The sequence below is a fragment of the Carettochelys insculpta genome, chromosome 21, assembly GCF_033958435.1.
Source record: "Carettochelys insculpta isolate YL-2023 chromosome 21, ASM3395843v1, whole genome shotgun sequence".
In the NCBI taxonomy this organism is placed as follows: domain Eukaryota; kingdom Metazoa; phylum Chordata; order Testudines; family Carettochelyidae; genus Carettochelys; species Carettochelys insculpta.
This window is the reverse complement of record NC_134157.1, coordinates 19,321,614-19,333,950: the sequence shown is the minus strand read 5'-3', so window position 1 is coordinate 19,333,950 and position 12,337 is coordinate 19,321,614. Positions and strand designations below refer to the sequence as shown.

The window sequence follows — 12,337 nt, the reverse complement described above, 5'->3', positions numbered from 1 at the left end:
CAATCCCCGTGATGCATCACCACAGGGTGCTGGAATTGCTCTGCCTGGGCTTGCGCTTGAGTTCCACACAGAAGCAGCAGCTCATAACATACCCTGCAGCTCATCTCTTAAGCCCCAAAGACCAATACTAGCCTCTCTCACTGGGGCTTGCGCATTCTGCTAGTGTCCTGCTCCTCTCCCGGCTGAGCTCCCGTCCAAGTACAGGACTAGGCCTGGCTTAGCACCTGGCTGCGCCCCAGAGCACCTCTCTGCTGGCAGCTTGCTGTGATGCTCCACCTGTGTTTCAGAGACTCAGCTGTGATGGACCTCAAAGGGGGCCCTAAGCTACGGAGGTGACCTGCACAGGAGAACAGGCCGAACGTTCATCAGATCAAGTGCCAGACACACTTTCTGGGTGAAGGTCTGTTCCCCAATAGCTCCTTTCCAAAGACCAGTACATAGCCCAGATGCTGGGAGAGATCTTGCCTGCACAGGAAGGTTAGACCAGTGTAAGCTAGGCTGTGGATTTAAATTGATGTAGCTGTACAGTACAACTTTCCACGTGAGCACATTTATTCTGCGATAGGTGTCCACGGAGGGGAATTGTACCAGGGTTGCTACAGCAGTTAACTGTACTGCTATGATTATACCAGTGTAACTGAAAAACCGGCCCTCTGTAGACAAGACTGAAGAAGGAGGAGGAGGAAGCCAAGAAGAAGAAGAAGGTAAGTTGGAATCGTGGAGAGAAGAGACTGCTGGTGGGTGTGTTAACGTCTGCGCCACTGATGCCAGATGGGAGGTTGCAGCAGGTTGTGTAGATTCCCTTGCAATGCCGTGGGTCCGTACCTGAGCTTTCACTGGGCTCTTGAAGTTCTTGTTCTTATTGTTTGCTGTGCTGCTGGGTCCCAGCCAGAGGCAAGGGAGCCTCATTGCTACCCAAGAAACTGTTCTGTGGAGAGGTGTCTGGAGCCCCTTTCAGGGACTGAGCTTTCTGAAGTTCAGCCCTTGCTCATAGCAATCCCCTCTTACCTGCCACCAGGAATGGGTCAGAGCATCTTCCAGGCCTGGCTTGTGATCCAGTAAATGCACTGGGGGCTGTTTTTGTTCTTTTCCCCAGGCCAAGTGAGCGAAACAGGTGATCGCTGCACAAGGCATGGAGTGTTCTTGGAATCACACTCCAGCTATCGAGATGCAGCACAAATAGCTGAGTGGGAGCCAAGCCAAGGGTCATGTGCTTAGCAGCCCAAAGCTTTCGCGCCACAGCAGCCTGTGTGTGGTATCTCAGCTTGAATCTGAAGCCATGGGACTCGCAGGCGGGGGGAGAGGAGGAGAGAGGCTGGAATGGTCAGTGCATCGCGGCAAATCTCTGCTTGGAAGGAAGTCATTGGGGGGCAGGAGGGGGTGATAAGAAGCCTCCCAAGGAGAAAGGCTCACATCAGTTCTACCATAACAGATATTGATTGACTGATTGGTTATTGAATAAACCATCAGCAGCGCATGGCAATGGAGCTGCATGGCTTCTTGGAATGACTCATGGAAGGATGTTAATCCCCAGTGCAGGAGCCCTGTTTAGGACTTATTTGGAGCCATTCCGGGGGAGCGGGGAGGTTTGGTTTTTCCTCTAAATTTCTTCATCCGTGTGCGGAATAAATTTTGCTATGTGTGCAAAGGCCTGTGACGATGTGCACCACCAGTAGAAACCCACGCTGCTGGCTGCGGGCGCTCTGCTAATCAGCTGGTCGGCACCTAAATCTTTTCCAGGCAGCTGCCCAAGCGCTTGCTTACAGGGAACACTGGAGGGGATATGAAAGATTTGGGACTGCACTAGACATGGTTTTGACCCCATCCACGCAGTACCTGGGAGAGCACTTGGCTGGTTCAGAAAGGAGGGGCTGGCTGGTGCGTCTGCACTGCAAGCAAAGGGACGGTCAGAAGGGCCAGGCCCACACTCCTGTTCATCCCGTCGGCACACGTAGAGGTAGCTGTGACAGCACAGCCGCCTGCAGTGTGGTATGGACCCCGGCTCCCTGGCCGCTTGGCTCGGGCAGCTGACCCGTGCTGAAGCCCATCTCCCTGGGTCTGCACTGCTATTGTTACTTTGTGCTACCGAGATCAAAGCTAGCCTGGGTGAGCTGACAGTTGTAGACATATGGGGCTGGATAGGCCTTCGAGACATCACCTGTCCACCCCCGTTGCTGGGGCATGGCCAAACAAACCTAGGTATCCCCAGCAGGGGTTTGTCCAACCTGTCTCTTAAACCTTCAGGGAGGGGCATTCCGCAGCCTCACTGGGTAACCTGTTCCAATAGCTACTATCCCTAGAGTTAGAAACGTCTTGCTAGCTAGCCTAGATCTCCCATGCTGCAGGTTAATCCTGTGGCATCTTGTCCTTCCTCCAGTGGATGTGGAGAATTTTCAGCCATCCCCTGAGCATACATGACTCACTCCAGCTGGCTTTTCCCTTATGAGCATTTTGTAACCATAGCTAAAGCCTGTGCCTTTTTGTGCTTCCATCTCTCCAGCCCGCTTGTGAGCAGGAGCTGATATTCAAGGGGAAAACGGACAATAAAAGAGATGTTCTGTTTCCCGGTTCTCATAAACTGTCACTTTAAGGAGAGCACTAACAAAAAAGAAAGATGAACTACAGCCAATTGCAGAGCAATAAAACTGCAAATGTTTGGCTTGTCTTGAAATCTGGAAACTTTCACTTGTTTCTAATATCTCTGTCACGCCTGGGGGCGTTCCATACACTCATAAAATCTGCCGGATCTTTTTTCTCGTAAATTGTACAGACCAGGAGACTTTTTTAAAAAAAACCATAGGCCAGAGTCTCATCCGGTGTAAATCAGCACAACTCCATTGAAATCAATGGAGCATCAATCATTTATGTAGTCGAGGATCTGGGCCATAATTTTTTGCTTGCACAAATGCCTTTTCCTTGTGCAAACATGAGCTTTCGGGGCACAACAGCTGCGTGTCCATTCTGTTACTCTTTCCATCCCTGCAACTGAGTCCAGTGTGAGGAGTGGAAGAGACTTGCCAGAAGTCATTGGAGAGGCATTAAACACCTTTCTAATGTTTAGATCTAATTATTGCCTTTCTGTCCCTTCTGCATATTTTCTAGAAATTAATTACACCAGCAAGTATACCTTTGGAGTAGATTATTGTACATAATCAAGAGAGTGCTGAAAATAGTGAACTGAATCCATGCTAATATGACTATTAAATTAAAGAGCATATCTATAGCAATCAAGAAACTGCCATATCCTGCCAGCCCAGTGGTCTGTTTAGCCCACTGGCCAGAAGAGATGTTTTAGAGGAGTGTGAGAGACATACCAGAGTGGAACGTCTCTAGTCTGGCACTCTCTGGTCAGGCAACCACAGTAGCTGGATGACCATTTATCATGGGTGCGGCCAATTTTCCCACGGTCCCATAAAGTTTGTTTCCAACCACCAGTCCTGGCTCTCAGTGTTCTGTGCTGTTATTTAGCCCAGCAAGCAGTGGAAGTGTTGGTTATGGGCTAGACAATATTGACCTCCCGTCGTCCAGCAAATTCTCTCATTCGGCTCCCATCAGGTCCCGAGGGTGCTGGACTAAAAAGGTTCAACCTGTAGCAGAGTGGGCAATTATGGAGTTTGCATTTAGTTTTATCTCGAAGCCTGAGGCTTCATTTCTCTCTTGTTTTCTCCCCCTCTAATGCAGCTATGTTTTCTGTCAGTATGCAGATAATCTAATCCTTTCTTGACGCCCTACTAACGCCTTGATAGCTACAGCTTGTGACAGTGAGTTTCACAGGCTGATTATATGCTGATTTCTTTCCATTGGTTTCTGAGTTAGCAACTTCCAGGTTTCTTGAATGTCACTTTGCTCTTCTATCCCGAGAGAGACCAGAGAGCAGGACCTGGTTTAGTTTCTCTGTACTGTGTATTATTCTGCATGCCCCTATCTCAGCGACCCAAGCTAGTGCGTGTGCCTCCTTCATCCCAGTGGGCCTCAAGAGTGTAACCAAGATCATCTCCCAGGAGAAGGTAGTTTTGCTAACTGCGCTTGGTACCGTGAATGGGCGGGGTGTGCCGACAGAACCATGGCCACACTTTGACTGGATGCAGAGGGTGCGCGTGGGTTTCACGACATTGCATGCAATCCACACCCACCACACTGCACGCACATGTCATGGCGCTAGAGTAATACTGGTAGGAATAAAAACCTATATGGGCAGAAACCAGCAGAATCTGTCAACTCTGTGCAAGGGCAACAGTAACCAAAACGTCTCACGGGACACACACAGAACGCCGACAGGCCACAGGCGGCCCTCAGGCTACAGGTTGCCCTCCACTGATCTATCTCATCCCTGACCTTTTATTCTGTCTTCCTGTTCATGGTCATTTTCAGATCTGTATCTAAATCTTCACCCTTTTTAGATCCTTTCACAGACACCAGGTGCCTAGCCCGGCACGTAGTTTTCAAACAGTGGGCGTCCCATTCATTTATGCAATGGCATTTGGGTGTTTTCAGTCCTGCTCCTTATCCGCCCTGACGTTCTGACCACAAGAGAGATTTCACAGATCACATCAAGGTGCCTCCAGTGCATAGCTACTGCAGAGTCAGAACCCAGTTCTCCAAGAAACCGTCCTCCTTCCTCGACAAAGGCATGCAGGACACACTTGCAATCGAGAAATGGGACAGCAAAGTGCTTTGATTTTCATACACCTTGACATTCAGGCTGTTTGCCATCCTTGTTCCCCATGTGTCTTACTCTGTCTGTGGTTTGCCAGCCCTGTAAGTTACCAGTTCATAAAGGCACCGTCCTGCCTGAGATGCTTTGGGGACGGCTGGCACACATGATAAATAATGTTTTGAGGTTTTGTTTGAGGCTCATGAAGGGTAAATCCTTGATTAGAAGCTGCCCAGCAAAGACTGTGCTGTCATTTTGTCCATTCCAGAGGAAGAGAGGTCTGTCAGTGACCTCTTGACACAGTGAGGAAAGCAAATGTCTTTTGAAGGCTCTGGGTTGTAATTCCCAGGCAGAAGGGGATTATTTCTGAGCCTCAGCTCAGAGTCCTGCTGTGCTGTCAGAGATATGGCAGCTCTGTGAAGTCGTGGGGTTTAGCAGGACGTTTAATAGGTGGTTAGGGAAAACATCAGCTTTTGTGTAATAGATTCAGACCCTGCTGCAGTCTGCGCTGGCCTTGTGCCCTTTCCAAATTAGGTACATTTACCTCCTACTGCCTTCAAGTCCTCGTGCCCCATTCATTACACAGCACTTCCTTCAGCTGGTGGAATGCCCTCCTGCAGAGCCAAGGGCAGCAGAGTCTAATCTGAGTTCCATCCTTGGGCAGAATAAATTTTGTTGTGTGCACCAAGGCACGTGTGTATGTGCACCACCCATAGAAACCCACGCTGCCTGCTGTGGGTGCTCTGCTAATCGGCTGGGCAGCAGCTGGGCAGCTCCCCAGCACTTGGCTAACACTGGTTATAATCCCCCACCCAAACCCCATCTTGGCTCTGTTACTTACAGCGTGTGGTAGGTTTAGGAGATGCCCCAGTGAGTCCTATTGCTAAGATCCCACTGGCTCCCCAGGGGACGTTCCAGGTCTGATTCGTAGAGTAGGAGGGAGCCTTGGGCGTCAGAACCAACGTTCATTCTGTCAAATGCCCGGGCCAAATTCATCCCTGGTGTAAATCCCCAGAAGTCTGGGAATGCGTGAATCTGGCTCTCGAGTGTTCCATACAAGGCTACATGTGCACTGTTGCTGAGCGCACCACCCCTGCTGGAACGTCACTTTCTAGCCCGGGGCGAGCATGTGAGGTGACTTTCATCGGCACATAAGAGAGGAGCTCAGCCCCGCCCATTCTCCCCCATGCAGCTGGGAGCTTGCTCAAAGCCAGGCCACAAAAGACCAGCTAATGCTACCTCCGCAATGGCAAAGCTCTGCATCTTTATCTATGAATGAAGCTGTTGTACGTAGGACTATGAGTGACTTTAAACAGTAGTGCCGGCACTCGGAGGTCAAAAGGTCAAATTTCGGCACTGCACCTCGGAAAGGTTGCTGACCCCTGTTCGAGCCCATTCACTTGGAGGCAGCCCAGTACATCGCCTACAACCAATCTCATTCCTTCTGGAGTCCACCCAACCTTGGGACAATCAGCAGGGCTTGGTTACTTCGGCTGCAGCCAGCTTGTGTCAGAGGGGTTGGGATGGACCCATTGTATGGGAAGCACCACTACCAGAGAGTGCTCGGGCGGGGGTCCTTCATGGCCAGGGCGAGGCTTTGGTCTTAGGCAGGAATGTGAACAGATGAATAACATTTCCACCTTGCTGAATAGACCTTGTCAGCTCTGGCCCTCCCTCTTACTGGGACCCTCCCTCTTTAAATACCCTTCTGAAACCACGCCCCCCACTCATGCATCTGATGAAGCAGGTCTTTGCCCATGAAAGCTTATGCTCCAAAATATCTGTTAGTCTATAAGATGCCACAAGACTTGTTGTTCTGAAGCTACAGACTAACACGGCCACCTCTCTGATAGATGAATAACCGCTGCCTGAAAAAAAGAGAGGCTCCCAGGCTGGTTGTCCTGTCTGCGAGGAGATGGCTTCAGACCCCATTACCAGATAGGAAGCCTCAGGGTTTGGGAGAGACACTGACAAACTCACTGCTTGAAAGGAAAAAAGACAGACCGCTGTTTTCCCGTTCCAGTCGCTGTCTGTCTGCACTACATCTGAGCTGCGTCTGACAAAGGCCCATGGCAGCAGGGCCCGGCCGGCACAAAGCATGAGCCTAGAGTTGATACGAAATTCCATGCGCCCCTCGGGGGAGAGACGGATATAGAGGCTCGTCTCTGTTCCTGGTTCACCTCTAGCCTGAATCTGTTTTCATAGGAGCTGGGCTATTATTGCATCTCCCAAAGGCAATTAGCGCCAGCGAGTCTAAAATAAAAGCCCGAGTAATGGGTTTTTCACAGCCTGGAGCCTTCCCTTTCCCCTCAGAGGGTCGGTCAGCCCCCAGCAGATGACAGCCTGGTGCTGAGCCTGCACTGGTAACGGCAGCTGACAGAGTGGTGAGGCAGCACTGCCGTGCAGGAGGCTCTCAAGGCCCACTCTCAGGACGCTGCTCTCGCACACACGGGGGCGCCTTCGGAAACAGCTGTTTCGGGAAACATAGTTTCGCTGTTACCTAACGAGTACAGCCAGCAGGGCTGACAGCCTCACCGGGCCCCTGGGCAAGGTGAGCGGGGGGCCTGCTCCATGCCACCGGAAAGGGCGGGGCCTTGGCAAAAGGGGCGGGGCCTGAGTGAAGTGGGCAGGGCCTCCGGTGAAAGGTGGGCGGCTGGGCTGCCATCCGAACTGCAGCATGCGCACACCAGCCCTCAGCGCTGGCTGGAGCGCTCTGTGTGGCTCTCTGGCAGCGATTTAAAGGATCCAGGGCTATTGCCGCTCCCAAAGGCAATTAACTGTAGCACCAATAGCAGCAGCAGTGACCAGAAGGTCTGGGCCCTTTTGTGTCACCAGGCCCTGGGGCAATCACCCCTTTTGTGTCTCCCTGGGCCCCCGTCAGCAAGCCTGAATACAGTAGCTGGTGGCATGACAGGGAAGGAGTGCAGGGTGGTAGCCTTGGACAGTGGCTTCATTCACTCTGAGCTGCACCTGGAATTGCCAGCTAAAAGAGACGTACCTGCACAAGCTCTGAGCAAGCCAGCAGGATAAAACAGAGCAGTGTAGCCATAGCAGTGCCTGCAGCAGGAGGGGCTAGTCCCCTGAGGACCAGTCCACCAAGACACTAGGGCTGTGGCTGCACTTTCATTCCTCTTTGGAAAGAGGAATGTAAATGAGGGAAATTGAAAATGCAAACAAGGCCCTGATTTACATATCTTGTACTTCATTTGCATAATCTCTTTTTGGAAGAGAATCTTTTGAAAGGAAAAAAAGCAGCGTTGAGAGGGCTCTTTCGAAGGTGGGGTTTAGTTTTGAAAGCGCTCCCTCTGCCCTGCTTTTTTTCTTTCGAAAGAATCTCTTTGGAAAAGAGGTTGTGCAAATGAAGCACAAGATATGTCAATCAGTGCCTCATTTGCATTTTTGAGTTCCCTCATTTGCATTCCTCTTTTGAAAGAGGAACACAAGTGTAGACACAGCTTAGGTGCTTACTGCTACCGCTATGCTGCTGCTTCCGGCACGTTTGCTTTATCGGGGCTAGTATGTATAGGCCTCCTTACGCCTGCAGCTGGACGGGGCGGTGTACCCTCAGTTAGCAAAGGGCCCTATCAGGGTTCCCTCTCGCTATTTCCATCAGGGGTGAAATAAATTTTGTTATATGCACCAGGGCATGTGCTGATGTGCACCACCTATAGAAATGCACACTGCCAGCTGGGGATGGCTGTGGGCATTCTGCTAATCATCTGGGCAGCTCCTGGCTCTCTTCTGGGCGGCTGCCCATGCACTCCGCTTACAGGTAACACTGACCCCGACCCAGCACCTGGCTCCAGCTCTCTGCTCCTGTGTCTCTCCATTGGCGCTGCAGGAGGACTCTGGGGAGAGCTGGAGTCTTGAGAGGACTTTCAATCCAAGGCACCAAGCCAGGGTGAATGTGAGAGACCCACATGCAGTGAGAGGAGTGAGTGAGTCCAGAGGTGGCAGCTGCTGTATGGGGAGGGAGACAAAGACTGGGACTTCTCAGCTTAGAGCAGCGACTGAGGGAGATATGGGAGAGGTCTATAAAATCGTGACTGGGATGGAAAAAGTGGAAAAAAGAAAAGTTGTTTCCTTGGTCCCTTAACCAAATGAAATGCCTCCGTAGCAGGTGTAAAGCAAGCGAAAGGAAATATTCCGTCCCAGTCGGCCTGCGGGACTCCTGGCCAGAGAAGGTTGTGAAGACCAGGACTTTCACAGGGTTCAGAGGAGCACTAGGTCAATTCAGGGAGGTTTGGTCTATCAAGGGCTCGGAGCCAGGACGGGTAGGAGCGGTGTCCCTACGCTGCTTTCCGGAAGCAGGGAACAGGCACCAGGGGACAGAGCATTTGATTCCCTGTTTTGTTCACTCCCTCTGGGGCACCTGGTGTTGGCCATTGTTGGAAGACGGGATACTGGGCTAGGTGGGCCTTTGGTCTGACCCAGTGTGGCAGTGTGTATGCCCGTATAACAAGCAGTCCTCTAGGACCTTAGAGACTAACAAATTTATTAGGCCATGAGCGCTGGGGGGGTAAGACCCTCTTATGTTCTTGCTTAACCTTTCTTGTACTGTGATTTGAAATCCATGGACGAAAGGTGCTCAGTTAATTGCCAAGGGGTACTGCTCCTGTGCATGGAGTGGATTTGCTAAATGGTACGTCATCTTCTCCCCAAGAAGCCAGTGATGGTCATGTCCCAGAAATGCACCGAGCTCTTTCTTACAGACTTTGGGTACCAGATTTGTGATTCCAGGCTAGATTACAGTATATTAAAACAGAAAGTGTAAAATCAGAATTAATGAGACTGGTACCCAACGTCGCGATGTGTGAATGTGTTGGCAATAGCAGTTCGGCGCTCAGATCAAGAGCTTTAAGTATCCGAGGTGCCACTGACACCTAAACCAAACACCCACACGCCTGCGCAGGCGGTCGTGCATTCTGTCTCTTCTGCAAAAATCTTCATGTGATCCCTTATCAAATTGAATGATTTTTATTTAATGTGTGTAAATCCATGTAGTGTGATCCATGCAAGTGAGCAGGGCCTCTGCTAATGCCTTTGGGGAAAGCATGGAAGGCTTGATTTGTTTTTATTTGAAATAATAAAATCTGGTTATTTGAAATCCAGCAACTGGCCCCGCTTTTCGCCCCAGTGCAGAAGGGGAATGAGTGGATGAGTTTTCTGAGAGGGAAAAACATTCTTTGGAAACAATCCCAAGTAGGAAAATAATTTCATCCCCGGGGAAAAATGTGTGGGAATCTTTGCATGCTTGTTGGTCCCCCACGCCAGCATGCGCACGCATGGCTCTTAGTCTGATAACTGGTAGTTTCCAGCTGTACTGTATGTGGCCTTCTTGAAATGCGCGTTGTCCACCTGTTTCCTTCAGCCCATCCAAAATGCAGATGCTAAAACATCTCCCTGGCCTGGCAATCAGATCACCACCTTCTCAAAGGCTGTCTTCCTCTTCTCCAGCACATCGAGTTCAGAGCCCTTTATGACTTGCCTCTGCCTGTGCATCGACCTGGCTTCTGATTGCAACATTCCTCATGATCTCCATTTCCCTTCAGTGCCATCTGTCTTCACAGCCATCCTGTGCCTTTCTACACTCTGCTTTTTAAGGATAGGGCACGCTCCCAGTTTTGGTCTAACCAGTTGCTGTCCTGTCTTCATTCAAAGCCCTCTTTAAGCCACACACCTGCCACAATGCCAAGCATAAATAATAAAAGCTTGGGGCCAGATCCTCAAATGGTGTCAGTCGACATGGTCTCATTCAAGTCGATGGATCTGGTTTACACCTGCTGAGGACCCAGCACGGGGAGCTGAACCAGGATGCCATGTAGGTGCTGGAGCCGAGGATGCACGTTGTGTGACTGCTGTGTCCTGTGTCCTCCTTCGCCCTATTGGCTCGAGCCCCAGCTGCTGCCACGTGTTTAAATTTGGACTGCAAGATGTGCAAGTAGAGGTGGGGGCTTTAAGCCTGGTTCTGCTCCCACACCTAGTGCAGCCGTTTGCACCCATGCAATGTGAAGAGTAGGATTCCACCAATCTGCAGCAAGGGGCATTTTCCCACCCTCTCTGCACTGGTATAAACGGCTCTACCAGGTCCAGTGCCGTAGAGAATCGGACTCTTTCTGTTCCATCCTGAACATCCTGATTGCAAATCATGGTAGAGAACACTGATCCCCACATCTCTGCTCTGCTCTTCCCCTTGTTGAGGGCTCATGACACAGGTGGCTTTGTGTGGGCCTTCAGCCCCTGGGATTCCCGCTTAGCTCCCAAGGGAATCTCCTGGGATGCAGGAGCTGGCACCAGCAGTCTCTGCCCAATCTAGTTCCTTACGGTGGTGGTGCTTCCTGTGTGACAGCTGCTGGATTCGAACGGTGCCATTGAAGAGGATTGCGGAGCGAAAGATGGACCCACTCCAACATATAAAGGGTTTTTGACATTTTAATTGTAGCAACTAATGGGAGTTTTTGGGATGGGCAGGCGCAGAAGTGACTTTAACCAGCAGGTCCCCCACAGTTGGGATGGCCTGGGGCTGCCCCGCAGCTGCTGAGTCAATGTCCATCTGTTCCCTAAGAGACTCTGGCTCCACAGCTTAGCTCTTCCCTTCACCGCGCGCTCATTGATGAGGCCTCGTGTCATTACAGGCGAGTTTCACGGGTCACTGCTCCCGGCTAGTTTGCTGCTGTTATAATTTTGGATGGTGGCCTTCCTCCATTCCGTGATGGAGACACGGGCTGGGTGGGGAGTGGGGAAGCAGATCCGGGGGTGTTCCTTCGCATCCCAGGCCATGTTTCAGCTGCATTACAATCGCACACCTCCTTTTTGTCTTTTTTTCTGAGTCAAATCCACCACTGTGGATTTTTTTCTGAGTCAAATCCACTGTGTGGATTTACACACAACTTAGAGCTGACTTGGCCCGCCCTGGGGATTGTGGTTCACGTCCTTCTGCCTGCTAACCAAACTAACTTGCCCTATAGGGCAACCACAGTGTCCCATAAGTGTTACCTCTATGTCTGCTTGGCTGAAAAACACACACACTGCTCTTGCTTCCTGTGGGCAGCCTGCAGTGCACCCTCTAGCTGTTTCCATCCGTGGGCAGAATAACTTTTGTTACGTGCAGCAAGGCATAGACTCAGAGAACTGGAAGGGGCCTGGAAAGGCCATCGAGTCCAATTCCCTGCCCTCTCAGCAGGACCAAGCACCATCTAGACCATCCCTGCTAGGTGTCCAGTGATGAAGATTCCACAACCTCCCTAGTTAATTTATTCCACTGCATGTGCAGCTGTGGGCCACCAACACATGCTGCTAGCTAAGGCGGGCTGGGGGCACTCTGCTAACCTGCAGAGTGGCATTTGAACCTCTCCTGGGCGGCCGCCCAAGCACTCAGCTTACAGGGAACACTGGCAGCCTGGTATTCTGATGTGCTCTGAGCTTGCGTTTCTAATTCATCACTGAGCTCGGATTCAGCTCTCTGAGCCTGCAAGGAGCGTATGTGGCAATTTCCCTGCAATCAGTACAGATGCTGAAGTTTTAAAGTCACCTTGGTGGTTCTGAAACCAAATCCCTATGCAAATAAACACCCTGGAGACTCTGTGAATGTCAAAGGGGCGGTTCAGTCTTCTTGTAGCCACATTTTCACCTTTATTTCTCTTCCACTGTTCTTCTTTGCATACACCTTGCCTGGCTTGGTTT

General features: G+C 50.9%; 1 protein-coding gene across 2 annotated transcripts in view; it reads left to right on the top strand.

Annotated features, from left to right (window-relative positions):
* The window catches only part of GPSM1 (G protein signaling modulator 1), a 168,177-nt gene that overhangs the window by 128,478 nt on the left and 27,362 nt on the right, over nt 1-12,337 (top strand). The gene's annotated exons all lie outside the window — the stretch shown is intronic.